Source organism: Pleurodeles waltl, unplaced genomic scaffold (genome assembly GCF_031143425.1).
Source record: "Pleurodeles waltl isolate 20211129_DDA unplaced genomic scaffold, aPleWal1.hap1.20221129 scaffold_295, whole genome shotgun sequence".
NCBI lineage: Eukaryota > Metazoa > Chordata > Amphibia > Caudata > Salamandridae > Pleurodeles > Pleurodeles waltl.
Window position 1 is genome coordinate 57844 of NW_027150001.1, and position 24256 is coordinate 82099.

Consider the following 24256-nt stretch of genomic DNA (forward strand, 5'->3'; position numbering starts at 1 on the left):
TAGAATTGTTTTCCTTGGCACTTTTTTTTTAGAACACAAAAACAAAAAGTTTTTAATGAATGATTTTTGTGGAATCAACTTCATAACGCCTCTTTGTTCTACCCAGGGTCCTTGGTGTTAAGGTCCAGTTCTGGATTACAGTGCCTCCCACCTGCTGTGAAGCAGTCACTTTAATTCTTCTGTTGAGCCAACTTTCTCAAGTTTGTGAAACACAGTCACTATAAATACTACCGCCCTGTTCTTTATTTGTAAAAAAAATGTTTTCAGTTTATTAACACTTCCCTGGAAATGGTGCTGGAGCGTGGACAGCAGTGATTCCCAAACTGTGCGCTGTGGCACCCCGAAAGTTCCTTGAGAAAAGGAGAGCCAAAAAGCAGTCCCTCAGCCAAAGGACCTGATTCAGACGAGGCCAAATCTGTCAGTTTGGGATCCATCTTGATTAAAAATGGAGCGCCGCCACTCACTAGAGATAGCTCACTTTGGGTTTTCCAGAAAGCACAAGGCTCTCTGGGCCCAACCAACCAGAACTTCAGGGTTAACAGGGATACCTGATGCCTTAGCCTAAAAACCCAGCTCCAAGATCTTAGTAGGAGGGCCTGAGACATCCAGGAGTTTGTCCTGACAGCCTCACCAGGCACGATCAATGCCCTTTTTAAGGTCTTTGGAGAAATTCTTAAGATAGGTTACCAGGGTGGGATCTATCTCCGTAGTCTCAGTAACCTTTGAGGGAAAATCATGTCTAGGACATTCAGATCTCAGCCGAGACCTGACATCTTTGTCGAAACAATGCCGAATGTGTGCTTGAACGTATTCGGCTACCTCCGAAGGCGGAGCCCAGGAGTAAGATCTAGGGCGGACAGTATCTTCGGGTTCGAAAGTGAGTACTTTCAGAGGCTGAGAAGCCACTTGAGTGTGCCGTGATTTGGCTTTTCATTTACAGGGAGGAGAATCAGTGTCCTTATCCGGATTGTTAGAGGAAGACGAGGAATCTGAATCCTCCTTACTCTCAGCTCTTAGATGAAGAGACTATGAGGATGAGAAACAGTTCGCCCTAGTCAAGGATTCTACAATTTGTTCAAATCAGCTTGGTGAGGGTTTGCAACAGAACTTGAGCCGGAAGGGTCTTGCGAAAACGGCAGCTCTTCCTGGCTGCTGCAATGTGGGACCCAGCCCTGCTGATCAGTGAAACCCAATAAGAGATGCTTAATCGTCTGGGTAGCTTTATCTAAGGCCACATTGACTGTGTGCCGAACACCAGCATCGAGGGCATAGACAAGGTCTCGCTCAAATGACCCCACGGAGTCATCATAAAAGGTAACTTCCCCAGATTCTCCTTCATAACCATCCATGCTGTAGAGCAGTGGTTCCCAACCTGTGGTCCGGGGACCCCTAGGAGTCCGCAAAGCCTCCTCTGGGGGCCGTGATTACTTAGAAAATCAAATAATAGTAACAGATTAGGTCCCCAGCTTTCAGTAATGACTCAGTGGGGGGTCCCCAGATTCCAATAATGGTTCATTGGGGGTCCCCAGGTTCCAGTAGTGATAAAGTGGGGGTTCACACAAGTCAAAAGGTTGGGAAGCACTGCTGTAGAGTGTCAGGTCAGAAAAGTGGGAATTTGAAAGGGGCAGAGGAAACTGCCAATAGGAACTTCAAATAAAGTGGGAAGTAAAGCTGACAAACTTCAAAGCAGGCTAATATGCTCAGGGAGGGCCACAAGCCAGTAGTAAAGTGTGGGGGGAGGCCTGCTTAGAATAGAATAAATTCCACTAATAAAGTGGCATTTGAGAACGGCAAAGTAGGTAGGGACGTGCGCAGGGGGTGGGCTGCTTTAGAGTATTTCCATTGAAGTAAAGAGACATAGACAGGCAGGCGACTGTAAGCGGAGACAGGTGCATATATGTAACCAGAGTCCTATCCAGAGAGTCAGATGCATATATGTGCACAGAGGAAAGTTTGGACAGACAAATGTATGTACCCAGAGGCAGGTCCAAAGAGACAGATACATGTATATACCCTGAGACAGGCTGAGCGAGAGAGATGCATGTTTGTAGCTAGAGGCAGGTCTAGGGAAAGTGGTCCATGAGACTGGAGCAGAGCAAGAGGTAGAGAAAGGGAGAGGATCATGACTGAAGTCAGAGGTCTTAAAAAGAAATGACTTCTACTGACAACACTCCCTGGTGCATCACAGAAAAGAGATATATTGCCCAAGCCTAGCTAAAGGAGCAGGGTTATCTCACTTGGTAGTGCACGAGCCTTTTAATATCAGGGTCACGGGTTCGAGCCCCCAGTTAAGCAATTAGTATTTTTTTGTTTAAGGTTTATTCCAATTTTTTTTACAGACTTCCTGCTTTTCACCAATACTACTCAGGCTTTGAAAACACAACTCCTGCAGTTTGCCTCACAATCTCTCCCATCATATTCCACAGCGCTTTCCACTCACGAAAGGTGCCTCAAAGCCGGGTTTAGCCCTGCCTCCTCTAAACACATCCAGAAACCTGTACTTTAATCCCCAAAAATTCTAGCTATTGCGTCACGAATTTTCAATTCTATTAAGGACACGGAGGCGCGGATTGTCACAGCAGCCAATCAATGTTAAAAACTACATATCCCAACATTCCCAGTAGTCCATAACATGCCCAATCCCAGGCCTGCTCTCCATATAAATATCTCTGCCTCCTTAGTCCTTCATCTTTCTTTGCAATAACCAAACAAAATAACCTGCACTCTAAGAATTGAAATCTTCCAACTCCAACGAAGAAAACAAATTGAAGCCACCAACCGAACCCTGGTGCACGTTCCATGCCGGTATCGTCTCTCCTAGTACTCATGCGCCCTTATTATCCGATCCTGTTAATGAAAGGAAACAGTGCTAATAATCTGCTATTGACTATTAAGAAAAAATATGGATGGCTATCTCAATAATACATATAAAATCATCATATATGAATTGTGCTGTAACTTTCTGCATTATGCCAGCGTGCCCTATGCCAGTCTGTGCTTGTGATAGGTCCCATCTGTCCTTTAGGTCTCTACTTTGTGTCAGTCAGCCCTATGCCAGTCTGCACCTGTGATCCTTCTACAGCTCCATGCTTCAAATCTTTGCACAGTGCCAGTCTACCTTGTGCCAGTCCCGACGTTCATACTTCACATCAGTGCTGTAGCTATGCCCTATGCCAGTCTGCACCTGTGAGGCTTATTAAACACCATATTGCAGCTGCCTACATTGTGCCAATCTGTCACGTGCCAGTCTGTAGCTGTGATGCTTCATATCAGTGCTGTAGGTCTTTGCATTGTGCCAGTCTGCCTTGTGCCAGTCTGCACATGTGATGCTTCACATCAGTGCTGTAGCTCTGCATGGCAGCAGTCTACTATGCTCCAGCCATTCCTGTGATACTTCACATCAGTGCTGTAGCTCTCTGCATTGCACCAGTCTGCCCTGTGTCAGTCTGTATCTTGACACTTCACATCAGTGCTGTAGCTCTCTGCATTGCACGAGCCTGTCCTGTGCCAGTCTGCACCTGTGATCCTTCCACACCTCCAGGGTACAGGGCTTTGCATTGCACCAGTCTGTTCTGCACCAGCCTGTACCTGAGGTGCTTCTTGATTACAGTGGTGTAGCTGTCTGCACTGTGCCAGTCTGTTCCTGTGATGCTTCTGCGCAGCTTTGGTGCAGCTGTTTGCACTGCGCCAGTGTGGCCTTCTGAGACAGTCCCTGCCAGGGCCTCACAAGCGCCCTGTAGCTGTGCTATTGAGTTGTACGTTGACTGTGTTCAGCTGCTGTAGCTCACTGTAGGCCGGCTGTGAGGCGCTGCGGGCTCAGTCTGTCCTTCACAGTCTCTCTGTGGGAGTGTGTGTTTGTCATGTCCTTGAATCCAGCGAAAAAAGGAAGTATAAATGAGATGCAGAAAAGCCCCATTCTCTAGCTGCTGGACAGACACGCGTCCTTGAGCCTCCTGCAGAGGTGCAGAGCTGCCAGGGGTGCCAGGGGCTGGAGGCGGAGAGCGTCTGCTTTGGAATATTTCCATTGAAGTGAAGGGAGAGGGCGAACGGGGAGCGGAGAGGCGGCTTCCTAGCAGTGAGTGTGGAGTGTCAGCTTGGTCCATCCAGAGGCAGGCAGGGGGGTGTGATGAGACTGAGGCAGAGCGAGAGGTAGAGACAGAGGGAGCTGCAGCACTGGAAGCGGGAGCTTTAAAATACACAGTAGAATCGGCACACGTGTGTTTCTTCAGAGGAGTCACACAAAGGACCGCAAGGTTTGTGTTATGTGGCCCGGCTAGCTCAGTCGGTAGAGCATGAGACTCTTAATCTCAGGGTCGTGGGTTCGAGCCCCACGTTGGGCGCTGATACATTTTTTTTGTGCTGTACTGTTTTTTTATCTTCGGGTTCGCACCTCCAACAGTGGTTTTATAAAAATTAACAGCGCCCTTTCGGGACTTCACTTTACAATTTCGTTATTTATGTCTGCACACGGGCGGGGACGAGAGCTCTTTATGTCTGCACACGGGCGGGGACGAGAGCTCTCTTCATGTTCACACTTGTAGGGGGTCGCTGCTCCCCGTCCTCTAACTCCGCTGCTGCGCCGCACTCCCATGACCTGTGTGTAAATATGGAGAGTTTAAGTGAGCAAAAACAATGTTGTGTCAGAAGTGGGATTTGAACCCACGCCTCCAATCGGAGACCAGAACACCCAGCTGAGGGGAAGAGACAGCTCTTGAGTCTGGCGCCTTAGACCGCTCGGCCATCCTGACAACTGAGATAGGTGGAGGCCGGATATGATATCATCACGCATGTGACACGCCTCCGCGAGCTCTGTTTCTGGGTTTTATCGGGGTGCCCTTTAGCAGGACACACCTTCGTGTCTCACCTGGCAGCCAGGGCCCGAGGGCCCAACCTCACACTCTTTAACCCTAATCCCCGCTTTACACCAACCAGGAACCGCAGCCCTCGGCTCCGCTGCCTTTCCAGTGCTCGTCTCTCGCTCCTCCTCAGAGGCTCGTGCCGGCTGCAGGGAACCCAAACTGCGCGCCACGGCACCCTGCTGCGCCCCCACAGCCACCCAGGGCCGCTGTCCTCGCACTTGCTCAGCAGGGTCCATTATCAATTACCCCGGCCTCTGGAGTGCAGGCCGGGGGCGCTACGTCTGGCGCCTTCTAGGTGCTGCACTTGCTGCCTCTTAGCGACACACCGGAGAGCAGGATGCATTTAAGCATGCAATCTTCCATTCCGCTAAAGTCAACCATGCAAGTGCTTAGGAAAAATATATCACCGCTCTCAACAGGCACGGACCACCTTCTCTGAGAGCTACCGCTCCCAGCCGCAGCAGAAGATAAACACCAAATACCCTGGCAGAAATCGCCAGCCGCACATGGGCCGGATTGCAGGCTACCCCACCGCATCTTCCTGCTGAGTTGGCCTCTAAGAGAAGTGGGCGCTTGCTGCAGCGTGGACTTTCCCCTTTCAGCAGGGGTCATCCAGTGAGGTCCATGGTCAGCCAGGCGATCTACCTGGCACGGTAGCTCAAAGCTGGCTTCTCTTGCTTTTAAAAGTGAAAAAAGCCCGACATTCCTCCGGCGAGTGGAACCCACCCCTGAACATGAGCCTGGAGTCAAACTTTGCCCATGTGAACAAGTGACACACCCATTTGCAGCACACTGTTTTCACACAGATAAGTATATGTGCATACATTTTTTAATTCCAGATCTTTTATTAGAAATAAAACAAAGAACAGAGACGAATAGCTTCAGTTGTTACCCTATATGCCAGATTTCTTTCGATGCATGAACCAATCAGCTGTTTCCCAGTCTACGAAGGTATTACAGGTACGGATGGCATTTTGTGCCATTATGAGACCCGATGTTAATTCTACATTGATTGAACCTATATTTATGAGGCTGCATACGAAGTTATATTTTGAGAGGCTACTTATTTACCAAGTGTTCTCCTTACTTCACTGGTTCACAAGATGCACACAAAATAAGATGACATTACATACTGTGTTCCAGTATCTGCTCAGTATCCACAGAGCATTGTGCACCTTATATTTAATGTTTTATTATGGAGTTTTGGTCTGTTTGAACATTAATACAAATACACATTTTTAACAAATGGGTTCTGTGGTTGTATAAAGTTTAGGTTAAGAATGTTTCAGAGTGAGCCTGGTGTAAAGTAATAAATTATAGAGTTGTTTTCCTTGGCACTTTTTTTTTAGAACACAAAAACAAAAAGTTTTTAATGAATGATTTTTGTGGAATCAACTTCATAACGCCTCTTTGTTCTACCCAGGGTCCTTGGTGTTAAGGTCCAGTTCTGGATTACAGTGCCTCCCACCTGCTGTGAAGCAGTCACTTTAATTCTTCTGTTGAGCCAACTTTCTCAAGTTTGTGAAACACAGTCACTATAAATACTACCGCCCTGTTCTTTATTTGTAAAAAAAATGTTTTCAGTTTATTAACACTTCCCTGGAAATGGTGCTGGAGCGTGGACAGCAGTGATTCCCAAACTGTGCGCTGTGGCACCCCGAAAGTTCCTTGAGAAAAGGAGAGCCAAAAAGCAGTACCTCAGCCAAAGGACCTGATTCAGACGAGGCCAAATCTGTCAGTTTGGGATCCATCTTGATTAAAAATGGAGCGCCGCCACTCACTAGAGATAGCTCACTTTGGGTTTTCCAGAAAGCACAAGGCTCTCTGGGCCCAACCAACCAGAACTTCAGGGTTAACAGGGATACCTGATGCCTTAGCCTAAAAACCCAGCTCCAAGATCTTAGTAGGAGGGCCTGAGACATCCAGGAGTTTGTCATGACAGCCTCACCAGGCACGATCAATGCCCTTTTTAAGGTCTTTGGAGAAATTCTTAAGATAGGTTACCAGGGTGGGATCTATCTCCGTAGTCTCAGTAACCTTTGAGGGAAAATCATGTCTAGGACATTCAGATCTCAGCCGAGACCTGACATCTTTGTCGAAACAATGCCGAATGTGTGCTTGAACGTATTCGGCTACCTCCGAAGGCGGAGCCCAGGAGTAAGATCTAGGGCGGACAGTATCTTCGGGTTCGAAAGTGAGTACTTTCAGAGGCTGAGAAGCCACTTGAGTGTGCCGTGATTTGGCTTTTCATTTACAGGGAGGAGAATCAGTGTCCTTATCCGGATTGTTAGAGGAAGACGAGGAATCTGAATCCTCCTTACTCTCAGCTCTTAGATGAAGAGACTATGAGGATGAGAAACAGTTCGCCCTAGTCAAGGATTCTACAATTTGTTCAAATCAGCTTGGTGAGGGTTTGCAACAGAACTTGAGCCGGAAGGGTCTTGCGAAAACGGCAGCTCTTCCTGGCTGCTGCAATGTGGGACCCAGCCCTGCTGATCAGTGAAACCCAATAAGAGATGCTTAATCGTCTGGGTAGCTTTATCTAAGGCCACATTGACTGTGTGCCGAACACCAGCATCGAGGGCATAGACAAGGTCTCGCTCAAATGACCCCACGGAGTCATCATAAAAGGTAACTTCCCCAGATTCTCCTTCATAACCATCCATGCTGTAGAGCAGTGGTTCCCAACCTGTGGTCCGGGGACCCCTAGGAGTCCGCAAAGCCTCCTCTGGGGGCCGTGATTACTTAGAAAATCAAATAATAGTAACAGATTAGGTCCCCAGCTTTCAGTAATGACTCAGTGGGGGGTCCCCAGATTCCAATAATGGTTCATTGGGGGTCCCCAGGTTCCAGTAGTGATAAAGTGGGGGTTCACACAAGTCAAAAGGTTGGGAAGCACTGCTGTAGAGTGTCAGGTCAGAAAAGTGGGAATTTGAAAGGGGCAGAGGAAACTGCCAATAGGAACTTCAAATAAAGTGGGAAGTAAAGCTGACAAACTTCAAAGCAGGCTAATATGCTCAGGGAGGGCCACAAGCCAGTAGTAAAGTGTGGGGGGAGGCCTGCTTAGAATAGAATAAATTCCACTAATAAAGTGGCATTTGAGAACGGCAAAGTAGGTAGGGACGTGCGCAGGGGTGGGCTGCTTTAGAGTATTTCCATTGAAGTAAAGAGACATAGACAGGCAGGCGACTGTAAGCGGAGACAGGTGCATATATGTAACCAGAGTCCTATCCAGAGAGTCAGATGCATATATGTGCACAGAGGAAAGTTTGGACAGACAAATGTATGTACCCAGAGGCAGGTCCAAAGAGACAGATACATGTATATACCCTGAGACAGGCTGAGCGAGAGAGATGCATGTTTGTAGCTAGAGGCAGGTCTAGGGAAAGTGGTCAATGAGACTGGAGCAGAGCAAGAGGTAGAGAAAGGGAGAGGATCATGACTGAAGTCAGAGGTCTTAAAAAGAAATGACTTCTACTGACAACACTCCCTGGTGCATCACAGAAAAGAGATATATTGCCCAAGCCTAGCTAAAGGAGCAGGGTTATCTCACTTGGTAGTGCACGAGCCTTTTAATATCAGGGTCACGGGTTCGAGCCCCCAGTTAAGCAATCAGTATTTTTTTGTTTAAGGTTTATTCCAATTTTTTTTACAGACTTCCTGCTTTTCACCAATACTACTCAGGCTTTGAAAACACAACTCCTGCAGTTTGCCTCACAATCTCTCCCATCATATTCCACAGCGCTTTCCACTCACGAAAGGTGCCTCAAAGCCGGGTTTAGCCCTGCCTCCTCTAAACACATCCAGAAACCTGTACTTTAATCCCCAAAAATTCTAGCTATTGCGTCACGAATTTTCAATTCTATTAAGGACACGGAGGCGCGGATTGTCACAGCAGCCAATCAATGTTAAAAACTACATATCCCAACATTCCCAGTAGTCCATAACATGCCCAATCCCAGGCCTGCTCTCCATATAAATATCTCTGCCTCCTTAGTCCTTCATCTTTCTTTGCAATAACCAAACAAAATAACCTGCACTCTAAGAATTGAAATCTTCCAACTCCAACGAAGAAAACAAATTGAAGCCACCAACCGAACCCTGGTGCACGTTCCATGCCGGTATCGTCTCTCCTAGTACTCATGCGCCCTTGTTATCCGATCCTGTTAATGAAAGGAAACAGTGCTAATAATCTGCTATTGACTATTAAGAAAAAATATGGATGGCTATCTCAATAATACATATAAAATCATCATATATGAATTGTGCTGTAACTTTCTGCATTATGCCAGCGTGCCCTATGCCAGTCTGTGCTTGTGATAGGTCCCATCTGTCCTTTAGGTCTCTAATTTGTGTCAGTCAGCCCTATGCCAGTCTGCACCTGTGATCCTTCTACAGCTCCATGCTTCAAATCTTTGCACAGTGCCAGTCTACCTTGTGCCAGTCCCGACGTTCATACTTCACATCAGTGCTGTAGCTATGCCCTATGCCAGTCTGCACCTGTGAGGCTTATTAAACACCATATTGCAGCTGCCTACATTGTGCCAATCTGTCACGTGCCAGTCTGTAGCTGTGATGCTTCATATCAGTGCTGTAGGTCTTTGCATTGTGCCAGTCTGCCTTGTGCCAGTCTGCACATGTGATGCTTCACATCAGTGCTGTAGCTCTGCATGGCAGCAGTCTACTATGCTCCAGCCATTCCTGTGATACTTCACATCAGTGCTGTAGCTCTCTGCATTGCACCAGTCTGCCCTGTGTCAGTCTGTATCTTGACACTTCACATCAGTGCTGTAGCTCTCTGCATTGCACGAGCCTGTCCTGTGCCAGTCTGCACCTGTGATCCTTCCACACCTCCAGGGTACAGGGCTTTGCATTGCACCAGTCTGTTCTGCACCAGCCTGTACCTGAGGTGCTTCTTGATTACAGTGGTGTAGCTGTCTGCACTGTGCCAGTCTGTTCCTGTGATGCTTCTGCGCAGCTTTGGTGCAGCTGTTTGCACTGCGCCAGTGTGGCCTTCTGAGACAGTCCCTGCCAGGGCCTCACAAGCGCCCTGTAGCTGTGCTATTGAGTTGTACGTTGACTGTGTTCAGCTGTTGTAGCTCACTGTAGGCCGGCTGTGAGGCGCTGCGGGCTCAGTCTGTCCTTCACAGTCTCTCTGTGGGAGTGTGTGTTTGTCATGTCCTTGAATCCAGCGAAAAAAGGAAGTATAAATGAGATGCAGAAAAGCCCCATTCTCTAGCTGCTGGACAGACACGCGTCCTTGAGCCTCCTGCAGAGGTGCAGAGCTGCCAGGGGTGCCAGGGGCTGGAGGCGGAGAGCGTCTGCTTTGGAATATTTCCATTGAAGTGAAGGGAGAGGGCGAACGGGGAGCGGAGAGGCGGCTTCCTAGCAGTGAGTGTGGAGTGTCAGCTTGGTCCATCCAGAGGCAGGCAGGGGGTGTGATGAGACTGAGGCAGAGCGAGAGGTAGAGACAGAGGGAGCTGCAGCACTGGAAGCGGAAGCTTTAAAATAGGACCGCAAGGGCCCTTTAATGTGGCCCGGCTAGCTCAGTCGGTAGAGCATGAGACTCTTAATCTCAGGGTCGTGGGTTCGAGCCCCACGTTGGGCGCTGATACATTTTTTTGTGCTGTACTGTTTTTTAATCTTCGGGTTCGCACCTCCAACAGTGGTTTTATAAAAATTAACAGCGCCCTTTCGGGACTTCACTTTACAATTTCGTTATTTATGTCTGCACACGGGCGGGGGGACGAGAGCTCTTTATGTCTGCACACGGGCGGGGACGAGAGCTCTCTTCATGTTCACACTTGTAGGGGGTCGCTGCTCCCCGTCCTCTAACTCCGCTGCTGCGCCGCACTCCCATGACCTGTGTGTAAATATGGAGAGTTTAAGTAAGCAAATACAATGTTGTGTCAGAAGTGGGATTTGAACCCACGCCTCCAATCGGAGACCAGAACACCCAGCTGAGGGGAAGAGACAGCTCTTGAGTCTGGCGCCTTAGACCGCTCGGCCATCCTGACAACTGAGAAAGAGGGGGCCGGATATGATATCATCACGCATGTGACACGCCTCCGCGAGCTCTGTTTCTGGGTTTTATCGGGGTGCCCTTTAGCAGGACACACCTTCGTGTCTCACCTGGCAGCCAGGGCCCGAGGGCCCAACCTCACACTCTTTAACCCTAATCCCCGCTTTACACCAACCAGGAACCGCAGCCCTCGGCTCCGCTGCCTTTCCAGTGCTCGTCTCTCGCTCCTCCTCAGAGGCTCGTGCCGGCTGCAGGGAACCCAAACTGCGCGCCACGGCACCCTGCTGCGCCCCCACAGCCACCCAGGGCCGCTGTCCTCGCACTTGCTCAGCAGGGTCCATTATCAATTACCCCGGCCTCTGGAGTGCAGGCCGGGGGCGCTACGTCTGGCGCCTTCTAGGTGCTGCACTTGCTGCCTCTTAGCGACACACCGGAGAGCAGGATGCATTTAAGCATGCAATCTTCCATTCCGCTAAAGTCAACCATGCAAGTGCTTAGAAAAAATATATCACCGCTCTCAACAGGCACGGACCACCTTCTCTGAGAGCTACCGCTCCCAGCCGCAGCAGAAGATAAACACCAAATACCCTGGCAGAAATCGCCAGCCGCACATGGGCCGGATTGCAGGCTACCCCACCGCATCTTCCTGCTGAGTTGGCCTCTAAGAGAAGTGGGCGCTTGCTGCAGCGTGGACTTTCCCCTTTCAGCAGGGGTCATCCAGTGAGGTCCATGGTCAGCCAGGCGATCTACCTGGCACGGTAGCTCAAAGCTGGCTTCTCTTGCTTTTAAAAGTGAAAAAAGCCCGACATTCCTCCGGCGAGTGGAACCCACCCCTGAACATGAGCCTGGAGTCAAACTTTGCCCATGTGAACAAGTGACACACCCATTTACAGCACACTGTTTTCACACAGATAAGTATATGTGCATACATTTTTTAATTCCAGATCTTTTATTAGAAATAAAACAAAGAACAGAGACGAATAGCTTCAGTTGTTACCCTATATGCCAGATTTCTTTCGATGCATGAACCAATCAGCTGTTTCCCAGTCTACGAAGGTATTACAGGTACGGATGGCATTTTGTGCCATTATGAGACCCGATGTTAATTCTACATTGATTGAACCTATATTTATGAGGCTGCATACGAAGTTATATTTTGAGAGGCTACTTATTTACCAAGTGTTCTCCTTACTTCACTGGTTCACAAGATGCACACAAAATAAGATGACATTACATACTGTGTTCCAGTATCTGCTCAGTATCCACAGAGCATTGTGCACCTTATATTTAATGTTTTATTATGGAGTTTTGGTCTGTTTGAACATTAATACAAATACACACTTTTAACAAATGGGTTCTGTGGTTGTATAAAGTTTAGGTTAAGAATGTTTCAGAGTGAGCCTGGTGTAAAGTAATAAATTATAGAATTGTTTTCCTTGGCACTTTTTTTTTTTAACACAAAAACAAAAAGTTTTTAATGAATGATTTTTGTGGAATCAACTTCATAACGCCTCTTTGTTCTACCCAGGGTCCTTGGTGTTAAGGTCCAGTTCTGGATTACAGTGCCTCCCACCTGCTGTGAAGCAGTCACTTTAATTCTTCTGTTGAGCCAACTTTCTCAAGTTTGTGAAACACAGTCACTATAAATACTACCGCCCTGTTCTTTATTTGTAAAAAAAATGTTTTCAGTTTATTAACACTTCCCTGGAAATGGTGCTGGAGCGTGGACAGCAGTGATTCCCAAACTGTGCGCTGTGGCACCCCGAAAGTTCCTTGAGAAAAGGAGAGCCAAAAAGCAGTCCCTCAGCCAAAGGACCTGATTCAGACGAGGCCAAATCTGTCAGTTTGGGATCCATCTTGATTAAAAATGGAGCGCCGCCACTCACTAGAGATAGCTCACTTTGGGTTTTCCAGAAAGCACAAGGCTCTCTGGGCCCAACCAACCAGAACTTCAGGGTTAACAGGGATACCTGATGCCTTAGCCTAAAAACCCAGCTCCAAGATCTTAGTAGGAGGGCCTGAGACATCCAGGAGTTTGTCCTGACAGCCTCACCAGGCACGATCAATGCCCTTTTTAAGGTCTTTGGAGAAATTCTTAAGATAGGTTACCAGGGTGGGATCTATCTCCGTAGTCTCAGTAACCTTTGAGGGAAAATCATGTCTAGGACATTCAGATCTCAGCCGAGACCTGACATCTTTGTCGAAACAATGCCGAATGTGTGCTTGAACGTATTCGGCTACCTCCGAAGGCGGAGCCCAGGAGTAAGATCTAGGGCGGACAGTATCTTCGGGTTCGAAAGTGAGTACTTTCAGAGGCTGAGAAGCCACTTGAGTGTGCCGTGATTTGGCTTTTCATTTACAGGGAGGAGAATCAGTGTCCTTATCCGGATTGTTAGAGGAAGACGAGGAATCTGAATCCTCCTTACTCTCAGCTCTTAGATGAAGAGACTATGAGGATGAGAAACAGTTCGCCCTAGTCAAGGATTCTACAATTTGTTCAAATCAGCTTGGTGAGGGTTTGCAACAGAACTTGAGCCGGAAGGGTCTTGCGAAAACGGCAGCTCTTCCTGGCTGCTGCAATGTGGGACCCAGCCCTGCTGATCAGTGAAACCCAATAAGAGATGCTTAATCGTCTGGGTAGCTTTATCTAAGGCCACATTGACTGTGTGCCGAACACCAGCATCGAGGGCATAGACAAGGTCTCGCTCAAATGACCCCACGGAGTCATCATAAAAGGTAACTTCCCCAGATTCTCCTTCATAACCATCCATGCTGTAGAGCAGTGGTTCCCAACCTGTGGTCCGGGGACCCCTAGGAGTCCGCAAAGCCTCCTCTGGGGGCCGTGATTACTTAGAAAATCAAATAATAGTAACAGATTAGGTCCCCAGCTTTCAGTAATGACTCAGTGGGGGGTCCCCAGATTCCAATAATGGTTCATTGGGGGTCCCCAGGTTCCAGTAGTGATAAAGTGGGGGTTCACACAAGTCAAAAGGTTGGGAAGCACTGCTGTAGAGTGTCAGGTCAGAAAAGTGGGAATTTGAAAGGGGCAGAGGAAACTGCCAATAGGAACTTCAAATAAAGTGGGAAGTAAAGCTGACAAACTTCAAAGCAGGCTAATATGCTCAGGGAGGGCCACAAGCCAGTAGTAAAGTGTGGGGGGAGGCCTGCTTAGAATAGAATACATTCCACTAATAAAGTGGCATTTGAGAACGGCAAAGTAGGTAGGGACGTGCGCAGGGGGTGGGCTGCTTTAGAGTATTTCCATTGAAGTAAAGAGACATAGACAGGCAGGCGACTGTAAGCGGAGACAGGTGCATATATGTAACCAGAGTCCTATCCAGAGAGTCAGATGCATATATGTGCACAGAGGAAAGTTTGGACAGACAAATGTATGTACCCAGAGGCAGGTCCAAAGAGACAGATACATGTATATACCCTGAGACAGGCTGAGCGAGAGAGATGCATGTTTGTAGCTAGAGGCAGGTCTAGGGAAAGTGGTCCATGAGACTGGAGCAGAGCAAGAGGTAGAGAAAGGGAGAGGATCATGACTGAAGTCAGAGGTCTTAAAAAGAAATGACTTCTACTGACAACACTCCCTGGTGCATCACAGAAAAGAGATATATTGCCCAAGCCTAGCTAAAGGAGCAGGGTTATCTCACTTGGTAGTGCACGAGCCTTTTAATATCAGGGTCACGGGTTCGAGCCCCCAGTTAAGCAATTAGTATTTTTTTGTTTAAGGTTTATTCCAATTTTTTTTACAGACTTCCTGCTTTTCACCAATACTACTCAGGCTTTGAAAACACAACTCCTGCAGTTTGCCTCACAATCTCTCCCATCATATTCCACAGCGCTTTCCACTCACGAAAGGTGCCTCAAAGCCGGGTTTAGCCCTGCCTCCTCTAAACACATCCAGAAACCTGTACTTTAATCCCCAAAAATTCTAGCTATTGCGTCACGAATTTTCAATTCTATTAAGGACACGGAGGCGCGGATTGTCACAGCAGCCAATCAATGTTAAAAACTACATATCCCAACATTCCCAGTAGTCCATAACATGCCCAATCCCAGGCCTGCTCTCCATATAAATATCTCTGCCTCCTTAGTCCTTCATCTTTCTTTGCAATAACCAAACAAAATAACCTGCACTCTAAGAATTGAAATCTTCCAACTCCAACGAAGAAAACAAATTGAAGCCACCAACCGAACCCTGGTGCACGTTCCATGCCGGTATCGTCTCTCCTAGTACTCATGCGCCCTTATTATCCGATCCTGTTAATGAAAGGAAACAGTGCTAATAATCTGCTATTGACTATTAAGAAAAAATATGGATGGCTATCTCAATAATACATATAAAATCATCATATATGAATTGTGCTGTAACTTTCTGCATTATGCCAGCGTGCCCTATGCCAGTCTGTGCTTGTGATAGGTCCCATCTGTCCTTTAGGTCTCTACTTTGTGTCAGTCAGCCCTATGCCAGTCTGCACCTGTGATCCTTCTACAGCTCCATGCTTCAAATCTTTGCACAGTGCCAGTCTACCTTGTGCCAGTCCCGACGTTCATACTTCACATCAGTGCTGTAGCTATGCCCTATGCCAGTCTGCACCTGTGAGGCTTATTAAACACCATATTGCAGCTGCCTACATTGTGCCAATCTGTCACGTGCCAGTCTGTAGCTGTGATGCTTCATATCAGTGCTGTAGGTCTTTGCATTGTGCCAGTCTGCCTTGTGCCAGTCTGCACATGTGATGCTTCACATCAGTGCTGTAGCTCTGCATGGCAGCAGTCTACTATGCTCCAGCCATTCCTGTGATACTTCACATCAGTGCTGTAGCTCTCTGCATTGCACCAGTCTGCCCTGTGTCAGTCTGTATCTTGACACTTCACATCAGTGCTGTAGCTCTCTGCATTGCACGAGCCTGTCCTGTGCCAGTCTGCACCTGTGATCCTTCCACACCTCCAGGGTACAGGGCTTTGCATTGCACCAGTCTGTTCTGCACCAGCCTGTACCTGAGGTGCTTCTTGATTACAGTGGTGTAGCTGTCTGCACTGTGCCAGTCTGTTCCTGTGATGCTTCTGCGCAGCTTTGGTGCAGCTGTTTGCACTGCGCCAGTGTGGCCTTCTGAGACAGTCCCTGCCAGGGCCTCACAAGCGCCCTGTAGCTGTGCTATTGAGTTGTACGTTGACTGTGTTCAGCTGCTGTAGCTCACTGTAGGCCGGCTGTGAGGCGCTGCGGGCTCAGTCTGTCCTTCACAGTCTCTCTGTGGGAGTGTGTGTTTGTCATGTCCTTGAATCCAGCGAAAAAAGGAAGTATAAATGAGATGCAGAAAAGCCCCATTCTCTAGCTGCTGGACAGACACGCGTCCTTGAGCCTCCTGCAGAGGTGCAGAGCTGCCAGGGGTGCCAGGGGCTGGAGGCGGAGAGCGTCTGCTTTGGAATATTTCCATTGAAGTGAAGGGAGAGGGCGAACGGGGAGCGGAGAGGCGGCTTCCTAGCAGTGAGTGTGGAGTGTCAGCTTGGTCCATCCAGAGGCAGGCAGGGGGGTGTGATGAGACTGAGGCAGAGCGAGAGGTAGAGACAGAGGGAGCTGCAGCACTGGAAGCGGGAGCTTTAAAATACACAGTAGAATCGGCACACGTGTGTTTCTTCAGAGGAGTCACACAAAGGACCGCAAGGTTTGTGTTATGTGGCCCGGCTAGCTCAGTCGGTAGAGCATGAGACTCTTAATCTCAGGGTCGTGGGTTCGAGCCCCACGTTGGGCGCTGATACATTTTTTTTGTGCTGTACTGTTTTTTTATCTTCGGGTTCGCACCTCCAACAGTGGTTTTATAAAAATTAACAGCGCCCTTTCGGGACTTCACTTTACAATTTCGTTATTTATGTCTGCACACGGGCGGGGACGAGAGCTCTTTATGTCTGCACACGGGCGGGGACGAGAGCTCTCTTCATGTTCACACTTGTAGGGGGTCGCTGCTCCCCGTCCTCTAACTCCGCTGCTGCGCCGCACTCCCATGACCTGTGTGTAAATATGGAGAGTTTAAGTGAGCAAAAACAATGTTGTGTCAGAAGTGGGATTTGAACCCACGCCTCCAATCGGAGACCAGAACACCCAGCTGAGGGGAAGAGACAGCTCTTGAGTCTGGCGCCTTAGACCGCTCGGCCATCCTGACAACTGAGATAGGTGAAGGCCGGATATGATATCATCACGCATGTGACACGCCTCCGCGAGCTCTGTTTCTGGGTTTTATCGGGGTGCCCTTTAGCAGGACACACCTTCGTGTCTCACCTGGCAGCCAGGGCCCGAGGGCCCAACCTCACACTCTTTAACCCTAATCCCCGCTTTACACCAACCAGGAACCGCAGCCCTCGGCTCCGCTGCCTTTCCAGTGCTCGTCTCTCGCTCCTCCTCAGAGGCTCGTGCCGGCTGCAGGGAACCCAAACTGCGCGCCACGGCACCCTGCTGCGCCCCCACAGCCACCCAGGGCCGCTGTCCTCGCACTTGCTCAGCAGGGTCCATTATCAATTACCCCGGCCTCTGGAGTGCAGGCCGGGGGCGCTACGTCTGGCGCCTTCTAGGTGCTGCACTTGCTGCCTCTTAGCGACACACCGGAGAGCAGGATGCATTTAAGCATGCAATCTTCCATTCCGCTAAAGTCAACCATGCAAGTGCTTAGGAAAAATATATCACCGCTCTCAACAGGCACGGACCACCTTCTCTGAGAGCTACCGCTCCCAGCCGCAGCAGAAGATAAACACCAAATACCCTGGCAGAAATCGCCAGCCGCACATGGGCCGGATTGCAGGCTACCCCACCGCATCTTCCTGCTGAGTTGGCCTCTAAGAGAAGTGGGCGCTTGCTGCAGCGTGGACTTTCCCCTTTCAGCAGGGGTCATCCAGTGAGGTCCATGGTCAGCCAGGCGATCTACCTGGCACGGTAGCTCAAAGCTGGCTTCTCTTGCTTTTAAAAGTGAAAAAAGCCCGACATTCCTCCGGCGAGTGGAACCCACCCCTGAACATGAGCCTGGAGTCAAACTTTGCCCATGTGAACAAGTGACACACCCATTTGCAGCACACTGTTTTCACACAGATAAGTATATGTGCATACATTTTTTAATTCCAGATCTTTTATTAGAAATAAAACAAAGAACAGAGACGAATAGCTTCAGTTGTTACCCTATATGCCAGATTTCTTTCGATGCATGAACCAATCAGCTGTTTCCCAGTCTACGAAGGTATTACAGGTACGGATGGCATTTTGTGCCATTATGAGACCCGATGTTAATTCTACATTGATTGAACCTATATTTATGAGGCTGCATACGAAGTTATATTTTGAGAGGCTACTTATTTACCAAGTGTTCTCCTTACTTCACTGGTTCACAAGATGCACACAAAATAAGATGACATTACATACTGTGTTCCAGTATCTGCTCAGTATCCACAGAGCATTGTGCACCTTATATTTAATGTTTTATTATGGAGTTTTGGTCTGTTTGAACATTAATACAAATACACATTTTTAACAAATGGGTTCTGTGGTTGTATAAAGTTTAGGTTAAGAATGTTTCAGAGTGAGCCTGGTGTAAAGTAATAAATTATAGAATTGTTTTCCTTGGCACTTTTTTTTTAGAACACAAAAACAAAAAGTTTTTAATGAATGATTTTTGTGGAATCAACTTCATAACGCCTCTTTGTTCTACCCAGGGTCCTTGGTGTTAAGGTCCAGTTCTGGATTACAGTGCCTCCCACCTGCTGTGAAGCAGTCACTTTAATTCTTCTGTTGAGCCAACTTTCTCAAGTTTGTGAAACACAGTCACTATAAATACTACCGCCCTGTTCTTTATTTGTAAAAAAAATGTTTTCAGTTTATTAACACTTCCCTGGAAATGGTGCTGGAGCGTGGACAGCAGTGATTCCCAAACTGTGCGCTGTGGCACCCCGAAAGTTCCTTGAGAAAAGGAGAGCCAAAAAGCAGTACCTCAGCCAAAGGACCTGATTCAGACGAGGCCAAATCTGTCAGTTTGGGATCCATCTTGATTAAAAATGGAGCGCCGCCACTCACTAGAGATAGCTCACTTTGGGTTTTCCAGAAAGCACAAGGCTCTCTGGGCCCAACCAACCAGAACTTCAGGGTTAACAGGGATACCTGATGCCTTAGCCTAAAAACCCAGCTCCAAGATCTTAGTAGGAGGGCCTGAGACATCCAGGAGTTTGTCATGACAGCCTCACCAGGCACGATCAATGCCCTTTTTAAGGTCTTTGGAGAAATTCTTAAGATAGGTTACCAGGGTGGGATCTATCTCCGTAGTCTCAGTAACCTTTGAGGGAAAATCATGTCTAGGACATTCAGATCTCAGCCGAGACCTGACATCTTTGTCGAAACAATGCCGAATGTGTGCTTGAACGTATTCGGCTACCTCCGAAGGCGGAGCCCAGGAGTAAGATCTAGGGCGGACAGTATCTTCGGGTTCGAAAGTGAGTACTTTCAGAGGCTGAGAAGCCACTTGAGTGTGCCGTGATTTGGCTTTTCATTTACAGGGAGGAGAATCAGTGTCCTTATCCGGATTGTTAGAGGAAGACGAGGAATCTGAATCCTCCTTACTCTCAGCTCTTAGATGAAGAGACTATGAGGATGAGAAACAGTTCGCCCTAGTCAAGGATTCTACAATTTGTTCAAATCAGCTTGGTGAGGGTTTGCAACAGAACTTGAGCCGGAAGGGTCTTGCGAAAACGGCAGCTCTTCCTGGCTGCTGCAATGTGGGACCCAGCCCTGCTGATCAGTGAAACCCAATAAGAGATGCTTAATCGTCTGGGTAGCTTTATCTAAGGCCACATTGACTGTGTGCCGAACACCAGCATCGAGGGCATAGACAAGGTCTCGCTCAAATGACCCCACGGAGTCATCATAAAAGGTAACTTCCCCAGATTCTCCTTCATAACCATCCATGCTGTAGAGCAGTGGTTCCCAACCTGTGGTCCGGGGACCCCTAGGAGTCCGCAAAGCCTCCTCTGGGGGCCGTGATTACTTAGAAAATCAAATAATAGTAACAGATTAGGTCCCCAGCTTTCAGTAATGACTCAGTGGGGGGTCCCCAGATTCCAATAATGGTTCATTGGGGGTCCCCAGGTTCCAGTAGTGATAAAGTGGGGGTTCACACAAGTCAAAAGGTTGGGAAGCACTGCTGTAGAGTGTCAGGTCAGAAAAGTGGGAATTTGAAAGGGGCAGAGGAAACTGCCAATAGGAACTTCAAATAAAGTGGGAAGTAAAGCTGACAAACTTCAAAGCAGGCTAATATGCTCAGGGAGGGCCACAAGCCAGTAGTAAAGTGTGGGGGGAGGCCTGCTTAGAATAGAATAAATTCCACTAATAAAGTGGCATTTGAGAACGGCAAAGTAGGTAGGGACGTGCGCAGGGGTGGGCTGCTTTAGAGTATTTCCATTGAAGTAAAGAGACATAGACAGGCAGGCGACTGTAAGCGGAGACAGGTGCATATATGTAACCAGAGTCCTATCCAGAGAGTCAGATGCATATATGTGCACAGAGGAAAGTTTGGACAGACAAATGTATGTACCCAGAGGCAGGTCCAAAGAGACAGATACATGTATATACCCTGAGACAGGCTGAGCGAGAGAGATGCATGTTTGTAGCTAGAGGCAGGTCTAGGGAAAGTGGTCCATGAGACTGGAGCAGAGCAAGAGGTAGAGAAAGGGAGAGGATCATGACTGAAGTCAGAGGTCTTAAAAAGAAATGACTTCTACTGACAACACTCCCTGGTGCATCACAGAAAAGAGATATATTGCCCAAGCCTAGCTAAAGGAGCAGGGTTATCTCACTTGGTAGTGCACGAGCCTTTTAATATCAGGGTCACGGGTTCGAGCCCCCAGTTAAGCAATTAGTATTTTTTTGTTTAAGGTTTATTCCAATTTTTTTTACAGACTTCCTGCTTTTCACCAATACTACTCAGGCTTTGAAAACACAACTCCTGCAGTTTGCCTCACAATCTCTCCCATCATATTCCACAGCGCTTTCCACTCACGAAAGGTGCCTCAAAGCCGGGTTTAGCCCTGCCTCCTCTAAACACATCCAGAAACCTGTACTTTAATCCCCAAAAATTCTAGCTATTGCGTCACGAATTTTCAATTCTATTAAGGACACGGAGGCGCGGATTGTCACAGCAGCCAATCAATGTTAAAAACTACATATCCCAACATTCCCAGTAGTCCATAACATGCCCAATCCCAGGCCTGCTCTCCATATAAATATCTCTGCCTCCTTAGTCCTTCATCTTTCTTTGCAATAACCAAACAAAATAACCTGCACTCTAAGAATTGAAATCTTCCAACTCCAACGAAGAAAACAAATTGAAGCCACCAACCGAACCCTGGTGCACGTTCCATGCCGGTATCGTCTCTCCTAGTACTCATGCGCCCTTATTATCCGATCCTGTTAATGAAAGGAAACAGTGCTAATAATCTGCTATTGACTATTAAGAAAAAATATGGATGGCTATCTCAATAATACATATAAAATCATCATATATGAATTGTGCTGTAACTTTCTGCATTATGCCAGCGTGCCCTATGCCAGTCTGTGCTTGTGATAGGTCCCATCTGTCCTTTAGGTCTCTACTTTGTGTCAGTCAGCCCTATGCCAGTCTGCACCTGTGATCCTTCTACAGCTCCATGCTTCAAATCTTTGCACAGTGCCAGTCTACCTTGTGCCAGTCCCGACGTTCATACTTCACATCAGTGCTGTAGCTATGCCCTATGCCAGTCTGCACCTGTGAGGCTTATTAAACACCATATTGCAGCTGCCTACATTGTGCCAATCTGTCACGTGCCAGTCTGTAGCTGTGATGCTTCATATCAGTGCTGTAGGTCTTTGCATTGTGCCAGTCTGCCTTGTGCCAGTCTGCACATGTGATGCTTCACATCAGTGCTGTAGCTCTGCATGGCAGCAGTCTACTATGCTCCAGCCATTCCTGTGATACTTCACATCAGTGCTGTAGCTCTCTGCATTGCACCAGTCTGCCCTGTGTCAGTCTGTATCTTGACACTTCACATCAGTGCTGTAGCTCTCTGCATTGCACGAGCCTGTCCTGTGCCAGTCTGCACCTGTGATCCTTCCACACCTCCAGGGTACAGGGCTTTGCATTGCACCAGTCTGTTCTGCACCAGCCTGTACCTGAGGTGCTTCTTGATTACAGTGGTGTAGCTGTCTGCACTGTGCCAGTCTGTTCCTGTGATGCTTCTGCGCAGCTTTGGTGCAGCTGTTTGCACTGCGCCAGTGTGGCCTTCTGAGACAGTCCCTGCCAGGGCCTCACAAGCGCCCTGTAGCTGTGCTATTGAGTTGTACGTTGACTGTGTTCAGCTGCTGTAGCTCACTGTAGGCCGGCTGTGAGGCGCTGCGGGCTCAGTCTGTCCTTCACAGTCTCTCTGTGGGAGTGTGTGTTTGTCATGTCCTTGAATCCAGCGAAAAAAGGAAGTATAAATGAGATGCAGAAAAGCCCCATTCTCTAGCTGCTGGACAGACACGCGTCCTTGAGCCTCCTGCAGAGGTGCAGAGCTGCCAGGGGTGCCAGGGGCTGGAGGCGGAGAGCGTCTGCTTTGGAATATTTCCATTGAAGTGAAGGGAGAGGGCGAACGGGGAGCGGAGAGGCGGCTTCCTAGCAGTGAGTGTGGAGTGTCAGCTTGGTCCATCCAGAGGCAGGCAGGGGGTGTGATGAGACTGAGGCAGAGCGAGAGGTAGAGACAGAGGGAGCTGCAGCACTGGAAGCGGAAGCTTTAAAATAGGACCGCAAGGGCCCTTTAATGTGGCCCGGCTAGCTCAGTCGGTAGAGCATGAGACTCTTAATCTCAGGGTCGTGGGTTCGAGCCCCACGTTGGGCGCTGATACATTTTTTTGTGCTGTACTGTTTTTTAATCTTCGGGTTCGCACCTCCAACAGTGGTTTTATAAAAATTAACAGCGCCCTTTCGGGACTTCACTTTACAATTTCGTTATTTATGTCTGCACACGGGCGGGGACGAGAGCTCTTTATGTCTGCACACGGGCGGGGACGAGAGCTCTCTTCATGTTCACACTTGTAGGGGGTCGCTGCTCCCCGTCCTCTAACTCCGCTGCTGCGCCGCACTCCCATGACCTGTGTGTAAATATGGAGAGTTTAAGTAAGCAAATACAATGTTGTGTCAGAAGTGGGATTTGAACCCACGCCTCCAATCGGAGACCAGAACACCCAGCTGAGGGGAAGAGACAGCTCTTGAGTCTGGCGCCTTAGACCGCTCGGCCATCCTGACAACTGAGATAGGTGGAGGCCGGATATGATATCATCACGCATGTGACACGCCTCCGCGAGCTCTGTTTCTGGGTTTTATCGGGGTGCCCTTTAGCAGGACACACCTTCGTGTCTCACCTGGCAGCCAGGGCCCGAGGGCCCAACCTCACACTCTTTAACCCTAATCCCCGCTTTACACCAACCAGGAACCGCAGCCCTCGGCTCCGCTGCCTTTCCAGTGCTCGTCTCTCGCTCCTCCTCAGAGGCTCGTGCCGGCTGCAGGGAACCCAAACTGCGCGCCACGGCACCCTGCTGCGCCCCCACAGCCACCCAGGGCCGCTGTCCTCGCACTTGCTCAGCAGGGTCCATTATCAATTACCCCGGCCTCTGGAGTGCAGGCCGGGGGCGCTACGTCTGGCGCCTTCTAGGTGCTGCACTTGCTGCCTCTTAGCGACACACCGGAGAGCAGGATGCATTTAAGCATGCAATCTTCCATTCCGCTAAAGTCAACCATGCAAGTGCTTAGAAAAAATATATCACCGCTCTCAACAGGCACGGACCACCTTCTCTGAGAGCTACCGCTCCCAGCCGCAGCAGAAGATAAACACCAAATACCCTGGCAGAAATCGCCAGCCGCACATGGGCCGGATTGCAGGCTACCCCACCGCATCTTCCTGCTGAGTTGGCCTCTAAGAGAAGTGGGCGCTTGCTGCAGCGTGGACTTTCCCCTTTCAGCAGGGGTCATCCAGTGAGGTCCATGGTCAGCCAGGCGATCTACCTGGCACGGTAGCTCAAAGCTGGCTTCTCTTGCTTTTAAAAGTGAAAAAAGCCCGACATTCCTCCGGCGAGTGGAACCCACCCCTGAACATGAGCCTGGAGTCAAACTTTGCCCATGTGAACAAGTGACACACCCATTTACAGCACACTGTTTTCACACAGATAAGTATATGTGCATACATTTTTTAATTCCAGATCTTTTATTAGAAATAAAACAAAGAACAGAGACGAATAGCTTCAGTTGTTACCCTATATGCCAGATTTCTTTCGATGCATGAACCAATCAGCTGTTTCCCAGTCTACGAAGGTATTACAGGTACGGAT

General features: G+C 48.6%; 8 non-coding genes across 8 annotated transcripts; 4 read left to right on the top strand and 4 right to left on the bottom strand.

Moving 5' to 3' along the window:
• Positions 1-4267: 4267 nt before the first annotated feature.
• TRNAK-CUU (transfer RNA lysine (anticodon CUU)) lies at positions 4268-4340 on the top strand. Its single transcript has one exon. It is a non-coding gene; the product is annotated as a tRNA-Lys (tRNA).
• Positions 4341-4638: 298 nt separating this feature from the next.
• Positions 4639-4748, bottom strand: TRNAL-CAA (transfer RNA leucine (anticodon CAA)). The gene is made up of 2 exons: positions 4711-4748; positions 4639-4684 (listed from the first exon to the last, which is right to left on the bottom strand). It is a non-coding gene; the product is annotated as a tRNA-Leu (tRNA).
• A 5646-nt stretch (positions 4749-10394) lies between these two features.
• Positions 10395-10467, top strand: TRNAK-CUU (transfer RNA lysine (anticodon CUU)). Its single transcript has one exon. It is a non-coding gene; the product is annotated as a tRNA-Lys (tRNA).
• A 299-nt stretch (positions 10468-10766) lies between these two features.
• Positions 10767-10876, bottom strand: TRNAL-CAA (transfer RNA leucine (anticodon CAA)). Its single transcript has 2 exons — positions 10839-10876; positions 10767-10812 (listed from the first exon to the last, which is right to left on the bottom strand). It is a non-coding gene; the product is annotated as a tRNA-Leu (tRNA).
• Positions 10877-16570: 5694 nt separating this feature from the next.
• TRNAK-CUU (transfer RNA lysine (anticodon CUU)) lies at positions 16571-16643 on the top strand. The gene has a single exon. It is a non-coding gene; the product is annotated as a tRNA-Lys (tRNA).
• A 298-nt stretch (positions 16644-16941) lies between these two features.
• Positions 16942-17051, bottom strand: TRNAL-CAA (transfer RNA leucine (anticodon CAA)). Its single transcript has 2 exons — positions 17014-17051; positions 16942-16987 (listed from the first exon to the last, which is right to left on the bottom strand). It is a non-coding gene; the product is annotated as a tRNA-Leu (tRNA).
• Positions 17052-22697: 5646 nt separating this feature from the next.
• On the top strand, positions 22698-22770 carry TRNAK-CUU (transfer RNA lysine (anticodon CUU)). The gene has a single exon. It is a non-coding gene; the product is annotated as a tRNA-Lys (tRNA).
• A 297-nt stretch (positions 22771-23067) lies between these two features.
• On the bottom strand, positions 23068-23177 carry TRNAL-CAA (transfer RNA leucine (anticodon CAA)). The gene is made up of 2 exons: positions 23140-23177; positions 23068-23113 (listed from the first exon to the last, which is right to left on the bottom strand). It is a non-coding gene; the product is annotated as a tRNA-Leu (tRNA).
• Between the last annotated feature and the right edge of the window lie 1079 nt (positions 23178-24256).